Genomic DNA, 18,075 nt, shown 5'->3' with positions numbered 1-18,075 from the left:
TGTTCCCTCTTGTCTGAGTAGTTGGTATGTGTCGCGGTTGGGTAGTCTGTCTCGTAATGTGTTGGCAACATGCTCGGGTGTACCCTCCGGATCACCACAGTCACACGCTGGTGTTGCCCTCTTCCCAAATCGACATAAATAAGTCGGGTAGGGTCCATGGCCAGTGAGAAAGTGGATCAACCCTCGCGTAGGCTCGAAGTACTTCAGTCCAAGTCGTTCCCTGACATCAGGTAGGAACTGGAAGGTTCTTCGTCCCGTCTCTTCTGCCTCCCAAGTCTCCTGCCAGAGCTCCTCCCCTCTTTTCCTTATCTCTCTCTTATCCCTCACTCTAATACCCATAATGTCAGCAATCTTTTCATAATTTCCCTTCTTGGCCCAATACCACGCCGCCTGCTCTCTTATCTTTATGTCCAGGGGGCAGAGCCCCATTATGGCTAATAGGCCCCCCCCCGGAGATGTTCTATAGGCACCTACTGCTCTTAGTACCATGCTTCTCTGGACCCTTCTCACGGCCATGGCGGGCACAACCCTCGTGAGCCTGTGCGCCCAGACTCCCGAGCCATAGCCCACAACTGAGGTTAAAATACTATTGTGATAGAGTCTGATTAAGTGTGGAGGAAGATGAAATCTTTTGTGACCTATTGAAATGAGATTATTTAATATCTGAAGGGCTCTTTGGGTGACAGTATCACTGTGTTTTCCGAAGTTCCACCTCTCATCAATGATAACTCCCATGTAGCGTGTCTCTTGTCGTCGGAGAACTGGTGAACCGTCTATTCTTACTGTCGGATTTCTGATGAGTTGTCCTTTTAGTAGTAAGTAGGTGGATTTACTGGGTGAAATCGTCATTTTAGCCGTGTGGCACCACTGTTGGAGTTTGTCTAATGCTGTCTCTATTTTCGGTTCAATGTCTTCGCGGCTACGGCCACCGACCAACAGAAGGAGGTCATCCGCGTAGGCTATCACCTCTAGCACCTCATTACTTTGTTGCAATCTATCTAGTAAAGGCTCTATATGGATGTCCCAAAAAAGGGGTCCTAAGACAGAACCTTGGGGACATCCTTTGGTAATTACCTTCCCAACTCTTTCGCTAGACGATGATAACCAGACCTCCCGATCCTTACAATAGCTCCTCAGGCAACCATATAGTGGCCCTGGACACTCTTTCTCCCGCAAGCAGGAGAAGAGCGAAGGCCACCACAGGTTGTCAAAGGCGCCACTGATATCCACCATGATGCCAACCACGTATTTGTGCGGGGTCGAGTCACAGACCTCGGCCGCCAGGGCAATTGCATCAGATGCCGATCGCCCCGGCCTGAACCCGAACTGCCTGTCACTCACCCCACACAACACTCGGTGTGCTGTCAATCTGTCAGCTAGTAATTTCTCTAATATTTTGCCAACAGGCAAATCGGCCTGTAGGATTTTACTTCTGCAGGCTCCTTGTCTAGTCCTTTGTTTATAATATCTACGTTCGCCATTTTCCATTTCTTCGGGAATCTTCTCTGTCTGAGGCATTCGTTATATAGATGTGTTAGTGGCGCAATTAGCTGAGGCGCCAGAAACTGCACTACCTCCGCCACAATGCCGTCTGGCCCAGGTGCTTTTCCTTTTTTCAGTGATCTTATATGGGTTGCCACCTCCTCCTCTGAGAAGGGGTAGACAGCCGTTTCATTAACATATTCTTCTTGATCTTCGTCTCTAAGTTGCTTCTGCCCCTCTGTCTCCCCATCCGCATTATCGTCAGGCAACAGGGACCGGAGGAGGACCCCTGCAGTCTCCTGCCAGGACTCCGTCATCCCGTCCCCGTGCCTGACTGTTGATAGTTCCAGAGGAGAGCGGATTTTTTCCCTTACCAATTTGTACGGAAGCCCCCATGGGTCAGTGACTAGCTGGTTAAGCACAAAGTTTTCCCAGCTTCTCATCCTGACTTCGCGCAGTTCCTTTTGGAACTTCCGCTTTTCCTCTCTATATAGCATCTGCCACCTTTGTCGTTCCTGCCAGACGACACTGCGCTGGTAGTGCTTCCTCAGCCTTCTGACAGATTGACGCAGTTCTCCCAGTTCAGCAGTCCATGGTGACGGAGAGGCCGCTATGGCCCTCCTCCTTGTCGGTACGGCTGCCTTCACCGCTCTTGTCACTGCATTCACCAGTTCCTCTGCTCTCTGGTCTACATCTATGTGCAGTTGCATGTCACCTTCTGGTAATGGAGGAATGTCACACTCCCTCGCTAGACGTTCCCAATTTGCTCTCCTGTAGTTCAGTTGCACCTCCCACCCCGTGGCCCAGCGGCACTCTCTTTGTCCCAAGGTGAAACATATTAGATTGTGGTCACTTGTGGTGGCGTTCTCTATGACTTTCCAATTTTGGATAATGTTTGCCATATTTGGAGTTACAAGGGTGACATCAATATTTGTGCCCTGTCCTCCCCCTGCAGCGTAGGTAGGAGGATTGCCGGCCCTATTTGCTACCACAAGTTGTGATGCCATTATGAATTCTTCAACTTTTTCGCCGTTAGCGTCTCTTGTGCCACTGTACCACAGGGGGGATTTGGCATTGATATCAGCTGTTATCACGATCTTTCCTCCCTGTAACGCCGTGGTAACTCTCGCTAGGTGGTCTATGTGATGTTCTATGCTATCCCCGTACTGGAAGTACATGTTTATGAGAGTTATGGTCCCCATAGGGGTTTGAAGCTCCACGACGTTACAGTGGCTCGTTGTGAATTGTGAGAGCGTGGTGACTCTCAAGAGTCTATTTGCAATTATAATTGCTGCCTTCGGGTCGTCCCCTCTGCTGACTATTTGTCAGCTCGCGGCAGCAAAAGCTATTTTTCCGGCCAGGGAGTATGGCTCCTGTAGAAAGAGTACATCTAGTCTCCTTTCCTCCACCTCCCTTCGGAGCTCTTGCATAACGAGTCTGCTGTTGTGAGTGTTAAGCTGTCCAATAGTTATTTTCGTCATTAGGGGAAGTACGTATGTATTCGGTCATGTGGCCAAGTCTTAGTCCAGTCGAATGCAATCCGTCCGTGTGCTACTACTGATTGTTCGTAAATGTCGTTAAGATCAAATTTCTCACCTCGTCTTTCAAAAACTTTCTTGAGCAGATCTCGCAAGGCTCCGAAGTCGGTGGGAAGATTCACTGATTTTAGCTGGATTCTGTCAACAGCCTCCATAACCGAGAAGGTTATCTTTCTGCCGTCTTCATGTCCTACGCGGACCACATGTCGTAAGGCAGTGGTCAGGGTAGCCGGCTGCTCCAATCTGGATAGTTGCATGGTGTACTCCAAGTTGGGGTACACCCTGACTGGATCAACTGGTGGCAGTCTGACTATTGGTGAACTTTGTACAGTGGGGCTCGTACTTGAGCTTGTTACTGTATTTTCTTGTATGGGTTGTTGATTTGTTTGGTTGATATGATTGTCTTTAAGCGTTGCCACAGCCACAGGATGCCCTTGCCGTTGCTGGTGTAATTCCGGCTTTGTTCCCCGGCTTCCAGAGGAGAGAGTTTCGGCCATGAGGGGGAGATCGGTTTGTGTGCCAATGTCCATAGTTGGAAATTCGGTTTGTATAGCTTTATCTTTTGTTTCAGTTTTAGTGGCGCCCGAGAGCGACCTCAAGAAATCCTTGAATCTGTTTGCCCTCATGGCGTCCCTCCTCCTTTTGCTCGGGGACTTTCGCTTTGGCATCCTGTTCGGTATGCCGGGCTCAGCCATAGTCGGTTCTAGAAATTAACCTTTGCTCCAACATTCTGTATGTCGGGCAATTCCTGCCTGTGGCTCCGCAAGACTTCTTCCCGCGATTCTTACATGGTATGCAGACTGCCGCCGCCTTGCAGTCTTTGCGGCCATAACCGTGCTCCCCACACCTGGTGCATGCCGGCTCCCTGGTGCACAGCCTTAAGACGTGATCCAAGTCACCACAGTTGTGGCAACGAGGTACCACGACATAATCTCTTGTGTTTATGGCGTGAAAGCCAACATATATTCTGCCCATTGTTATTATTTTTCTCCACATTTGCGCTGATACCTCGGCGACGTGATGTACAACATCACGACCCCTTGGCCCAGTCTTGAATTTTAATTTGAAACAGTTCTTAAATTCTTCTTCGTCTATTTCGTCAAAGTTTTGCTTTCTAATTGTATCTAAGAGTTCGTCATTAGTCATTATTGTTGGAACGTCATATAGTATGACGAGAGGATTTCTTTTCCTCGGTGGTTCGCATTTGACCACCGAGTTCAGTTTTTGGTTGTTCAGCAATTTATTTTTATCTTCCTCAGAGGCTACTTCTACGATAACAGAGTTTCTGCTCGGTTTTACTTCTTTGATTCTGATTTTGTCTTTTACAGGGTCTATGCTTTTTGTAAATAATTCTTGAATTTTTTTTTACACTTGTGTCTTGCCCAGGCAGTGTCCTGAGGAAAACTGCTGTGTCTGTTCTCTCTGTCATTTTTTCAATAGTGTCTTTTGTCGTGTTTTGTGGGCGCTTAGTGGGCGCTTGCGCGGCCACGGCCGCCCACGTCTTTGTCGGTTGCCTCCTTAATCTATCGTTCTGCTTTTCAAGTTCCTCTACCCTACCTTCTAGTTTAGCGTGGGCAATAGCCCAAGCTGCCAGCTCGTTCTTGATAATGGCAAGTCCTGCTTGGCTTATCTTTCCGTTTTTGATTTGCTGCTCCATGAGCGACGTGATTCTCGTATACCTTTCCATGACTGTTTCATTCTCTGCCTGTCCCTGCTCGTCCTGGGGAGAGGGATCAGGCGCAACGGAAGCTCGTTGAGGCGCACACGAATCACTCGTTTCGTTTGTAGCCATGATTCAACGAGTGATAAAAAGGGGGTGGGAGCCCGTCTCTTGCCCCGGACCGGCTCCTCTGGCATGGGGGGGAGGGGGGGGGGGACTTCTGCAGCTCGCCCACCGACCTCGCCCCTAGGTCAAGGGCACTTCCGAGCTGCCAGGTTCAGCGCACCGTCACCAGCGCACTGGTCCTCCTCGGTGTCCCCGTCATCGACGATTTCACGCGACGCTCCTCGGCAAGTGCACCCCGCACTCCGGAGAGGCGGATGCACCTCTCGCCCTTCGCCGCCTACTTGCCCGAGTTTCCACCTCCTGGCCAATGACCCACTCCTACTCAGGTGGCGCGCCGGTCCCCCAGACGTTCGGCGGTCTGGACCCATCTAACCTGGCCCAGGCGATGTCACCACCACCTGGGTTTGGCAGAACACGCCCCGGTTACCCAGGGGCGCGGCGAAGCGCCCTTGCCGACTCGCGCCGCGATCCCACGCCGACAAACGAGATCGCCGGCATGCAGGGCACGTGATGGTCTGTACCCTGCGAACAAAAGGGACTGATGTTCGGTCCCTCGACACAGCTCCCCCTGTGCCACGCACCCTTCGCTTTCGCATCGGGTTGGGTCGCAGCTCTCGCTTTTGACGCAAGGCAAAATGCCAAGCTTGACGTCTGGCACCACGGGAAGGCGGAAAGAGCCACTTGGGAAGGAGAGGCTATAAGAGACGCATCACTTCCCCGAGTGAGGACTGCCGCGGCACGCTCGACGTAGAGCGATACGCCCCAGTGCGAGCTTCCGTGCCTTACGGCGCGCCGGCAACGGGCAGGCCCGCGCCGAAACGCGCAGTCAAGCGACTGACCTCACGCCATTCAGGATACTGCACAGGTGCTGTTCGTGATCGAACACAACAGCGCAACCTGTAGACTTGGGTAACGTGTGCATTTATGTTGAGGCCTGAGATCTCGCAGTATTCCGTATTCTTGTTGAACCCCTGTATCTCCAGAGGTACCACTGCGTACAGTAAACGAGCAGCTTTCGTGCACGGCCTTGAAGGGAGGGGCAGGGCTAGGCGTGACCGACGTCTGGTGAGGACGCGCCGTGCAGCCAGACGGCCGGCGGCTTCACGCGTGGGCGCCGTGACTAAAGGCCGGTTCCCACTAGAGCGCGGCAGCGCGGCGTGCGGCAACGGCAGCGGCAAGCGTTTTCCGCGTTGACGCGGCGGCTCGCGGAATTGGCGTTCCCATCTGGAAGCGGCAGACGTTAGCGGTAGCCAATGACGGACAGCCACTGAGGTACGGGCTGGGACCCACCGAAACGCGCGGTGCGTTTGATTAACTATATCTTACACCTATATGAAGGAAAGACGAAGTTGGGTGAAGACATACCAATTTTTCATTTTCTGTACAATGTACTCTTTCACATATTTCATTATTCATGTTTTCTCATTTCACCATGAACAGATTTCATGACTACCGTTCACGATTGTTCACTATCTCCTAACACATTGAAACAATGTACGACAAAAGAAATTATTCAGATAGTTAAGCGAGACAAAAATTTAAAATGTGATACGGTAGCAGGTACACGAAACAGTAAGAACACAAAGGCTAGGGGGAAGGGATGAAAGTGGAAGCCACCTGATAGAATTTCCCACAGAGCATAATGTAATCATCGCCAGCACCTTGCTTAAGAATCACGAAAGAATAATATATATTTCGAACAGTTTTCGAAACCGGATTTTAAATTGTAAGGCATTTCCTGATGCAGACGCAAACCTGACTGAAGACTGTCAATAGCAAGAAAAGCGTTCTGAAAAAGAAAATTTGTTCATGCCGAATATAAATTCTAATGGTTGGATACTATTTTACAAAGGTATTTGTGTGGAGTGCAGCCTTGTACGTAAGTGAAACGTGGATGATGAACAGTTCTGTCAAAAAGACAATAGACGCTTTCAAAACGTGGTGATTCATAAGAATGCTGAACATTAGATACGAGGTCGTGTGACTAAAGAAGAGGTACGGAATTAAATAGAGGAGGAAGAGGAAATTATGGCACAACTTTGACAACAATAGGGGTTAGTTGACAGGACGTATTATGGGGCATCAAAGAGTGAGGACAAAGGGGTTGGTTGACACTATTATGATAATAATCATCTGTTGAAATACTATTCTACTATTTTATCTGTTAATGTAAGCAGTGAATTTACTCTTCCATGCACTCCTCCACAAAATATTTAAACCAAAACTGAAATCAGCTGAACACCAAATCTTTCAACCACTGTCTGACAACTACTGGATTCACTTTCAACTTTCTACAACTATCACCGGCTAGCCACACACACACACACACACACAGATATAAGGAGAACGAAAATAAACAAACATTAGTTTTCAGCATATAATTCTGCAGTTTGGCAACATGTACATAAACAAACCAGACAGGAAGGGACATGAGGTGAACACACTGTAGTTTCGACGTCAAATCAGAGTTTTCAGTAAAACGTCTACTGCTAGTGGCAGAAGAAAAAAGAGCGAACATGAAAATGTGCTTATGTTCCATAATCTAAGTTTTAGTTCAACCTCCAGCATGTGACCAGGTGAGGGGAAACGTATATGTCCGCCAAAAATTCGATTCACTGAAAGTAATCAGTCATTCACGTAAAAAAAGATGTGAACTGTTTTATAATCTCCAAGTATCACATATCAAAACAAAACTGAATCATTCTAGATTCCACCGAAGATGCCTTAAAGTAAAAGGCGAAACGCGTCTTGAATCAGTAAAGTACACTGGATAAAGAAAAAAGAAAGGAAATAATCAATAGCTCTACATATTTAGTAAATTACATCTTATGACATACCAGCAAATTAGTTTCGGTTTAACTTCTCATTCGACATGCTATTAATGCCGTTTAAAAAAATTCATCTATCCCTTCTGAAAAACTGTAGTTACTTTCAAAAATGGTTCAAATGGCTCTGAGCACTATGGGACTCAACTGCTGAGGTCATTAGTCCCCTAGAACTTAGAACTAGTTAAACCTAACTAACCTAAGGACATCACAAACATCCATGCCCGAGGCAGGATTCGAACCTGCGACCGTAGCGGTCTTGCGGTTCCAGACTGCAGCGCCTTTAACCGCACGGCCACTTCGGCCGGCTATGTAGTTACTTTCATATCTTGGTAGACGACGAGCAGGACGAAGTACCGGTCGCGTCGCCGAGCAACCCGCGCGCGGTCACGGCATAGCCCGTCCGCCGACATATCAGACAATATCTCGACAACGGTGATAGCTATCGATCTGCTCTCAGCTTTAAAAACAATTTCGATATGTTGACTAAATTTCATACGCAATAATGTATTACCTAAAATGAACTGTACGCAAAGTCCACGCAATGCGTTTTTACCTCTGCACACTCATTAAAATTTCGTGTAAAGGTTTACGTAAATGCGATACAGCAAGTAACCACGACGAATAACGAAAAGAAATTCGGTCCTTTATCGAGAGAAGATATCAGGCTGTAACATGCCCAAGAATCAAATTTTTCTACCGAATAGTTTCCTTGGAATCGGATGATAAGTATTTCATAGCTGCCGCCGCGTCCGCGCCAGCGGTTCGGCGAAAGTTCGTGTGGCCCGGGGTGCCGTACCTGACGTCACGCTCAGCGCGTTCTGTGATTGGCGGCGCGCACCTGGAGCGCGGCACGCGGCAGCGGAAGCGGTTCGACATGGGCAAACCGCGACGCAGAGCCCGCCGCGCCTTGCCGCTGACGCCGTTTCCATGGCAACCACGCCGCTGACGCGCCGTTTTGACGCGCGGCAGCCCTAGTGGGAACCGGCCTTAAGCCGGGCTCCAGCAGCTGCCGCCGGCTGCCGGCCGCTGCTTGCCTTCTGCGTCCTCGGCCCACGCGCCGCAGCGCACCACTACAGCTGCTGCTGTCTCCCGACTTCGCACTCCGTCCACTGCCTCCACACCGACTTAAGCTCTCGGAATTTCAACACAAAACCTGACCGTGGTGTCTCTTCTGGAGATTTTGAGTATGTCCTTAACGCTCTCGCGCGTATTAACGATCCCGTGAAGAAACGTGCCGCTCTTAGTTGGATCTTCTCTACCTCTTATATTAATCTAGCCCGATAAGTAGCACCGGGGATCAGTTCGAAGCGGGGCTCATCACTGAGGACAGTTCTACTTCAGTCAACGAGATTCCAGTCAGAAGACTTTTCTGGGGACATCTGGTTCAAATGGCTCTGTGCACTATGGAGCTTAACATCCGAGGTCATCGGTCCCCTAGAACTTAGAATTACTTAAACGTAACTAACCTAAGGACATCACACACATCCATGGCCGAGGCAGGATTCGAACCTGCGACCGTAGCGGTTGCGCGGCTCCAGACTGAAGCGCCTAGAACCGTTCGGTCACACAGGCCGGCGAGACACCAGGACTGCGGTGGGAAACTAACCTGACTGCCCCCCGTCATACGGTCCGCTAACCAGTAGTGATGGTCTGTGGTGTCATTTCATTTCATAGCAGCTGCCTTTCAGCCAGCGCTACATCGACGATATTCTACGCCCCGTTCTGTCGCCCTTCGCCGCGCGGAGTGGCCGCGTAGTTTGAGGCGCCAGGTCACGGATTGCGTGGCCCCTCCCGCCGGAGGTTCGAGTCCTCCCTCGGGAATGGGTGTGTGTGTGTTATTCTTAGCATAAGTTAGTTTAAGTGTCTAGGGACCGACGACCCCAGCAGTTTGGTCCCTTAGGAATTCACACACATTTGAACAGTTGTCGCCCTTCATGGCAAACCACCCTGGGCTTCCATTTCTGCAAGATAATGCCTGCCCGCACACGGCGAGAGTTTCTATTGCTTGTTTTCGTGCTTTCCAAACCCTACTTTGGCCAGTGAGGTCACCGGATACCTCCCCCATTGAGAACGTTGCGCAGGGCCCCCCAACCATCTCGGGATTTCGACTATATATAGCGCCAATTGGACAGAATTTGGCACGATATCCCCCACGTGGACATCCGATACCTCTATCAATCAATTCCAAGCCGAGTAACTGCTTCCAGAAGGGCCAGAGGTGGTCCAACGTATTGTTGGTTTGCTCAATTTGTGAAGCTCCTTCTCTTGCATAAACTGTTATTATTTGTTTGTCTGTACATGTACATTACGTCTGCCGATTTCCGTCCCATTCAGATAATGCTAAGTCAGCTATTTTCTTTTTTTAGAGTGTATGTATACTTCTATGTAAATGTGGAATTCCTCTCTCTAATTATAAGGTATCGTACACAAAACGTCCAGAGCGTGTATCTGTTTTCCTTATTCATATGACATCGACGGTATTATTTCGAATCTTTAAACTAATATGCCAAAAATATAACTAAAAATGTTTTCCATTGAATGGAATTTTCGGACTCCAACACGCCTGCAAATTAGGTTGAGGAAGGGGACCAAACAGCGAGGTCATCGGTCCCGTCTGATTAAGGAAAAATGGGCAAGTGAGGGCGTTAATTGCAGAATGATTAAATAGGGGTGGGACACTCAGGAAGAGGAACGACAGTACCGAAAAAGAAAAACGCTGCACAGGAATGCCACCAGTTAAAGAGTGTGGAGGAAGTTTCTTCCCAAATGAAAGTTGAAAAACTTTCTTCCCATGTGTAATTACTGAAGATCTTTATAAAAGAACTGAATGTACGGATGCTGCACTTGTTGTTTTATGTGTAATGTAGAAATTTTACTTACAATCTCGGTCCCTCAGACTCAGAGAAGAATATAATAATTCAAATCCCAAACAAAGCAGGTGGTGACAGATATAAAAATTATCGAACTATCAGTTTAATAAGTCACGGCTGCAAAATACTGACACGAATTCTGTACAAACGAATGGAAAAACTGATAGAAGCCGACTTTGGGGAAGATCAGTTTGGATTTCGTAGAAATGTTACAAAACGCGAGACAGTACTGACCCTACGCCTTATCTTAGAAGACCCATTATGGAAAAGGCTAACCAACGTGTCTAGCATTTGTAGACTTAGAGAAAGCTTTTGACAATGTTGACTGGAATACTCTCTTTCAAATTCTGAAGGTGCAGGGATCAAATACAGGGAGCGAAAGGCTATTTACAATTTGTACAGAAACCAGATGGCAGTCGTAAGATTCGAGGGGCATGAAAAGGAAGCAGTGGTTGGGAAGGGAGTGAGGTAGGGTTGTAGCCTATCCCGATGTTATTCAATCCGTATATTGAGCAAGCAGTGAAGGAAACAAAAGAAAAATTTGGAGAAGGAATTAAAATCCATGGAGAAGAAATAAAAACTTTGAGGTTCGCCGATGACATTGTAATTCTGTCAGAGACAGCAAAGGACTTGAAAGAGCAGTTGAGCGGAATGGACAGTGTCTTGAAAGGAGGATATAAGATGAACATCAACAAAAACAAAACGATGATAATGGGATGTAGTCGAATTAAGTCGGGTAATGCAGAGGGAATTAGATTGGAAAATGAGACACTTAAAGTAGTAGATGAGTTTTGCTATTTGGGCAGCAATATAACTGATGAAGGTCGAAGCAGAGAGGATATAAAATGTAGACTGGCAATGCCAAGTAAAGCGTTTCTGAAGAAGAGAAATTTGATAACATCGAGTATAGATTTGCCAGGAAGTCGTTTCTGAAAGTGTTTGTATGGAGTGTAGCCATGTATGGAAGTGAAACATGGACGATAATTAGTTTGGACAAGAAGAGAATAGAAGCTTTCGAAATGTGGTGCTACAGAAGAATGGTGAAGATTAGATGGGTAGATCAAGTAAATAATGAGGAGGTACTGAATAGAATTAGGCACAACGTGACTAGAAGAAGGGATCGGTTGGTAGGACACGTTCTGAGGCATCAAGGGAGCACCAATTTAGTATTGGAGGGAAGCTTGGAGGGTAAAAATCGTACAGGGATGCCAAGGGTTGAATACACTAAGCAGATTCAGAAGGATGTAGGTTGCAGCAATTACTCAGAGATGAAGAACCTTGCACATGATAGGGTAACCTGGAGAGCTGCATCAAACCAGTCTCTGGACAGAAGACCATAACAACAACAACAATCTTAATTTAATCATAGTTAAGCCGTTGTTCAAAAATTCTGTTTAATTTGTACAAGGTTGTATGATCGGTTACAACATTGCCGCGAAAGACAAGGCTCCTGGTACGAGTCCCGATCCGTTACACAATCTTAATCGGTGTCATCATTGGTAGAAGATGAACTGGAGTTAGTAAACATATTAAGGTACAAGGAAAGATTCCTTCCAAGGAAATGGCGCATGTCTGAAAACGAAATAATACCAGTCATATAATGACAACAGTTCAATAACGAATGGAAGGAAGCAGCGGCTTGGGAATCACCTTAGCTCAGATGCGATCTTAAAATGGTTCTCTGTGCACGGCGCACATGTTGACGTTTCCATGGTTGGGCACTCGGCGGCAGGGGCCCCGTTTCCCGGGTTCGTGACGGCAACAGCGCGGCTCGGCGGGCGGCGCTCCGCGGCACGGAAGCGTCTGTACGTGTTTCCCAGCGGCTCGGCTTCGCGGCTCCCACTCGGAGTCTGGAGAGCTTCCTGCAATTGCCGCCCACCGCCGCTGCACGGCGCCGGGGACTGAACTACACTCCTGGACGTGACTGTCTGTCCGGATCCGCAGCGCGCACTCCACTGTACTCAGAAGTCTCTTTCGGAACATCTGTCCTACCAATCAAACGGAGTTCCACCTTGTGGATGACACTTGTCAACTAATATGTTTTCCGGACTTCCAGAGTTTGCGTGGCACTCAGGGCTGCTGGGACAGTGCGGCGGTACGCCTAGCTGTGTAAGAGGAGAGAAACAGTGGGTGCGGCCTCTGAAAGAAGTCCAAGAAAATCGTAACACTATTTAGCATCACGTGCAAAAACGGAGAAAGATCGACCAGTAATTCGTGTTGCATAAATTACACATCTCTTTCCTGTTCCCACATCTGGCAGAGGCACTTGATGTACTGATGAGGATTTCCTGAGTCGTTTATTCAGCGGAAAATGCAACCATGATTCATCACAAAAAAATGAATATTTCGGGATCAGGCTCTCAATAATCTACAGACAGCAATGGCCAGTTGCAGTACTGGCGGCAGCAACAGTATCGGTCGATGCAGTACCTATATTTTAAAGGACTTAGTTTGAGATTGCCTTCCGTAAGCAAATGCTACTGACACATGAAACTGAAGCGTCAATGGCGCAAAAACTGGGCCCGCATCTCGTGGTCGTGCGGTAGCGTTCTCGCTTCCCACGCCCGGGTTCCCGGGTTCGATTCCCGGCGGGGTCAGGGATTTTCCCTGCCTCGTGATGGCTGGGTGTTGTGTGTTGTCCTTAGGTTAGTTAGGTTTAAGTAGTTCTAAGTTCTAGGGGACTGATGACCATAGATGTTAAGTCCCATAGTGCTCAGAGCCATTTGAACCATTTTTCGCAAAAACTGGTAAGCCACCTGCCATACTGTCGGAGCGTCAAGCGGTAAAGGCAGCAACAGAGTTTTTGATTCCCTCGCAAAACGCTGGCATCAACAAGTACAACTTACCCTCACAGCTTCCATTCGAATGTATTTCTCTATTCTGAATCTGTTCTTCAAAGGAGTTCCCTCGAAATTAAGGCTTACCGTAACTGTACAGTACTTCTTTAGCGAACAGATCGAGAAAGCATTACTTGTGACAAGCAGAGACAGCGCTTGCTACTGTACACGAACAGTGAAATTTGCGGAAGTGCTAAAGTGTTTACAAGGACTATAAAGATACTAATGGATCATGTTATTGTTGGCTGCATTTTTTTCTGAAAAGGTTCATGGCACTGTATATGATATTGGTAGGCAAAGTACTACACTGAAACCATTCGCACTGGGGAATAAAAATTTGTGACGGGGACGGGGAATGTTAAGAGATGTTGTGAATGTCTGCAGTGTGGGGACAGTAAAAGAATAGGTGGTTTGCGTTGAGGCTTAATTGGCAGTGTGAGGAGTTTGTGGTAAAGAAAGCACGGTAACTTTAGATGAAGCAAATCGGTGGAGGTCGGGCTGAAGCGAGGAAAAAAGATAAAAAAGGAAAGGTAAAGGAAAAAGTCCTGATGAAGGAAAAGATATCGAGAGGTTGGTTAGATCTGCTAGGAAGGACAGATGTCAGCAGGGTTGCGTGGATATGAGTAAGATTTAAAGAGTGCGTAGGTGTGGGTTTGGGTTGTTATAGTTGTCGGAAGCATAACAGGACTGGAAATTATGGACGAAGCGTTGAAGTTATTGTTATCAGATTTTCAATGGTTTGAGGAGGAAGGAGTATCTGATAAGCTGGGATAGTATTTCTGTTGGGAAGAGTGAATAGACGTAGAAAACGAAGCGAGTCCATAATCTTCAAAGATTTGCAGGGAGTGATAGAACTTTGGGAAGGCAAACTTCTTGGGTTGATTTCCTAAGTCATATGCGTTATTTACGAGAGGAATTTGTGGCGGGCCGCATCAGACCAGTCATAAGACTCGTGACTTAAAAAATGTATTATTAATTTGCAACCAAAGAGCACAATAAAATTCGTACATACGAATTAGTTTCATCTGACTGGGATGAGGCTTCCAACCATCTAACCCATTACAGTTTACTCATCTTATATTGGTAGCAGGATTAGCGCTTCGTGGTTGTCCAGCAGCGCGCTCAGCAGTACCTCATAGCTGTTAATTCATGTGGCTCCGGATGCAATGCTACCAGGGATACAAAAAAGTTGTCATATCTGTACCATGAGATTCATAACGTGCTACGCATTAGGTGCTTATTTTGAGACTAGTGAACCAATGATTTATTATGTTGTTTTTTTCTTTACAGACAAAATAGCAGCTAATGGTCACGAAACCGTCTTTCTAAGGATAGGAAACCTGCTCATCCCCCTAAGGTTGACACTGAGCATATAAGGTAAGCATAGCGCTGATCTCGTTGTAAGTCACTGTAACAACCAAACATTCTATTTTAATCCACCTCTTCTTCATTTAATAATTCTTATTATGGATGAAGTAGGCTTTTTCAGCAATTATTTAATTCTGCATCTGTATATCAATGTCAATCATTTCTCTTAACTACTGATTCAACAATATAACAAGAAATATATATTAAATATAATGTTTCCTTATGGTATCCTCCAAATTACCTAACAAATTAGTCAAGTAACCTATCAGTCACTAAAGTATGGCAGTACTCTATTATCTATTTATTTTGGCAAATTATTTCTCCATAATTTTCCAAATAAACTGAAACCATTGCCGATACTTTCGAATTAGTTTCAGTTTTGTGCCTTCTTGCAGTGAACTCATTTAATATCTTCATTACCTGTTGTGCATGTTGATAAATGTATCATTAATCTAACACTTAATGTCAAATATTTCGTGACTTCAATATAGTGTTCACCTATTTCTCCCTTAGCACGAACAGAAGAAAAACCAACACGCTATAAATGTGTGTTGTTCTTACTTTAGCGGACAGTATAATTTATGCAGCACATTGAAAGAGTACTCGGAATCTCGACAAGAATTATCATGTGTTGTCACGCCTGAGGTGAGCTCAGCACAATAAAGTATAACTTTGCATTCAGTATTCAGATACTCGATACACGGTTTAAAACATTATAACGTCCCGTACTGAACCCAGGGGGTTCCCACTGCTTTTCCGACTCAAGCACGCCTCCCTAGCCCTGGTTATTTACCGGTAAGACTTGCCTCCTCATCATAGTTGTTCATTATTTTGTATTCTCTACGTACTAAAAGAGTGGGAGTAATTAGCCTTAATGTTGAACTTGATCTGTGGTAAACGTGGGTACCGAAATTGAAGTACTTTGGCTCAGCAATTAATCATACTAAGCTAGAGTAATACCTTTAGAGGTACCACAACTACAGAAAAATATACATAAACGTTAAGTGCAACTAAAGAGGTATACACGTAATCATATTACCTTCGTCTCATTCTTCTTTTTTTACTGGCCATTATTACGTATCTTCTTGTTGCCATCCCATCACTAATTCATTCCACGTCATTTCGATACAGAATGTGCAGATGATCTACGGAACACGGAATTAACTATCATCGGTATAGAACCAGTAATGATTTACGAAGTTGAACAGTAAACTAATAATCAGTCACCTACTTGGCAACATTAATGCGAAGTATCACGCATGTTTACTCTTAGTAATATTACGGTATTTTGACCTATTCTCCAAAACATGAAAGAAACGAACCCCGTATCACTGCGATTCTCTATTACATTTGTCTGCCTGTCTAACCGCAACGCTGGACGGCAGTACTTGGAGAGCATGTGGTCAACAAATGCCTTTCTCGACCGTTAGTGCCGATTTTTGAAAGGGAATCGCTACTTCTTCTCTCTTTTTCACAAGACTGCTTGGACATTGTTTCTCCCGTTCAACGTAAAAAAGTGTTTCGTGTTCTACAACGCCCTATGACAGTCAAATTTCCCAACCAGCCTCCATTGTGGGCAAGCACTTTGCAATATGTCATACGGGTAACGGTAGTTGTCTCTTGGTTTCGTAAATGTTTCAGTCCGTTCGCGCTTACGCTTACGGCCAGCGGTGGCTTACTCGCTGGTGTCTGGCCACAGGTTCTCGAATAGGGCGACACTCTCCCACGCCCCGTCGTCACAATATATACATGTAGGCACGCCTACCTCCGTAAATAATGAAGCGTCACGCTAATGGCACACGGCCCCACATTGAAGAGTCGTGTGAGCTAGTGCTGAAAGTTTATTCAAACTTTCAGTGTTGTCTGTAAACCGAAGAGAAAACTTTGGTTTTCTCCACCGCAGTAACCACAGTTCTGTTTACGAACTGCGAAAAATCTAAATAAATGGAAAGAAAAGAAAAAATTAAAATGAAGTATTAAAAATTCTAATGTATGTCTTTAATAGCTAAAGACACAGTTCGTAAATCTAAGCAGAACAAGAAACTAGTTCATGTGATGTACCAGCAGTACCTAACCGTTAGTGAACCAGGCAACAGAGGATCTAAAGCATTGAGGAAGACCAAGACTAGGAGATCTGGCAATAAAAGGTGACTGCAGCAATCACGCAGTACCGCAGAAAATGGCAAAACCGCTAATAAAACTGAAAATACTCTGTTGTATGATCTTTGTGGATGGTGTCTTTAATTTTACAATGCTTCACATTTTGAAACTCAATAGATTTTTACGTAGTTCACTATTTCTTGAGCATTCTTCGCCATGGATGCTGTTATTAACTATTTTTGTAAAGAAGTGCAATAATGAGCCACACTTTGCCGCCCTCCTCTCCTCTCCCCATTAGAAACAGGCGCAGCAATGGTGAACCAACAAAGTATGCTTGTGTGCCAAAGTTAAACGCACGTCACCGTTCGACGTCGTAGAAAAGATATGCATATGTTTTATTAATCTTCAGTGGACACGTGCAATCAAAACTGGAAAAAACATATTGAAAAACATAAATCTAAGTGAACTACTGCAGAAAAATACTGAGAGAAATCTAAGCGGCTAAACTATACAGATGGTGAATCAAAATTACGAAATATTCGAATCTCCTGGGAAGATGTATTTAAAGTCAACGAATTTCAGTCACATAGCTTCAAGTATCTTTTGTCTATATTCTCGCCCCCCCCCCCCCCTCCTTATAACTCTCTCTCTCTCTCTCTCTCTCTCTCTCTCTCTCTCTCACACACACAGACACACACACACACACACAAACACACACACTTTCGCGATCTTCGGGCTATTTTTAAGGTGAGTGCCAGAAACAGCTGTTTCGGCCTCTGTTTTCCTTCATACGGTTTTCAGAAGGGTAGTATCTTTCATCTCTTATCTAATTGCTCCCAAGTCGCGTGACAAGAGAGCAGTATTCAGATTGTGTTGTCAAAAACATAAAATAACAAATGGCTATTAATTTCTAAGACTCATGAACTGCATGATGCCAGAACGAACAGACAAAAAGAAAGAATGTCTAAAAATCTGATTGAATCTGCATGCCTCAGATTCTACGCAATCATTCCGTACCTCAGATTCTTCGTAATCATTCTTCCTTGGAAACGTAATTTTCATGAACATAAAAGCGTCCTAGGAAAGGTCTTTTTTAAATGTCGGGTAAAATAGAGCAATGAAAATAATGCATAATTTGTGGATGGAGACTGAGTGCTGGCGCATTGTTTCCTTTACGGTATTCACAGTTTTAAACTCAATAAATGATTAAATAATAGTCAAGTAGGAGCAATATACAGGGTGTGATGGGTATAAATGCAGACACTT

The 18,075-nt window shown here is 45.8% G+C and overlaps 1 protein-coding gene across 1 annotated transcript in view; it reads left to right on the top strand.

Annotated features, from left to right (window-relative positions):
- Positions 1 to 18,075, top strand: part of LOC124789840 (serine-rich adhesin for platelets) — a 159,023-nt gene that overhangs the window by 89,048 nt on the left and 51,900 nt on the right. Inside the window, exon 2 of the mRNA XM_047257342.1 lies at positions 14,632 to 14,718. The gene's annotated coding sequence lies outside the window, so the exon portion shown is untranslated. The remainder of the gene's footprint in view (positions 1 to 14,631; positions 14,719 to 18,075) is intronic.

Source organism: Schistocerca piceifrons, chromosome 1 (genome assembly GCF_021461385.2).
Source record: "Schistocerca piceifrons isolate TAMUIC-IGC-003096 chromosome 1, iqSchPice1.1, whole genome shotgun sequence".
Classification (NCBI taxonomy): domain Eukaryota; kingdom Metazoa; phylum Arthropoda; class Insecta; order Orthoptera; family Acrididae; genus Schistocerca; species Schistocerca piceifrons.
The sequence above is the reverse complement of the archived record's forward strand: the minus strand, read 5'-3'. Positions and strand labels throughout refer to the sequence as shown.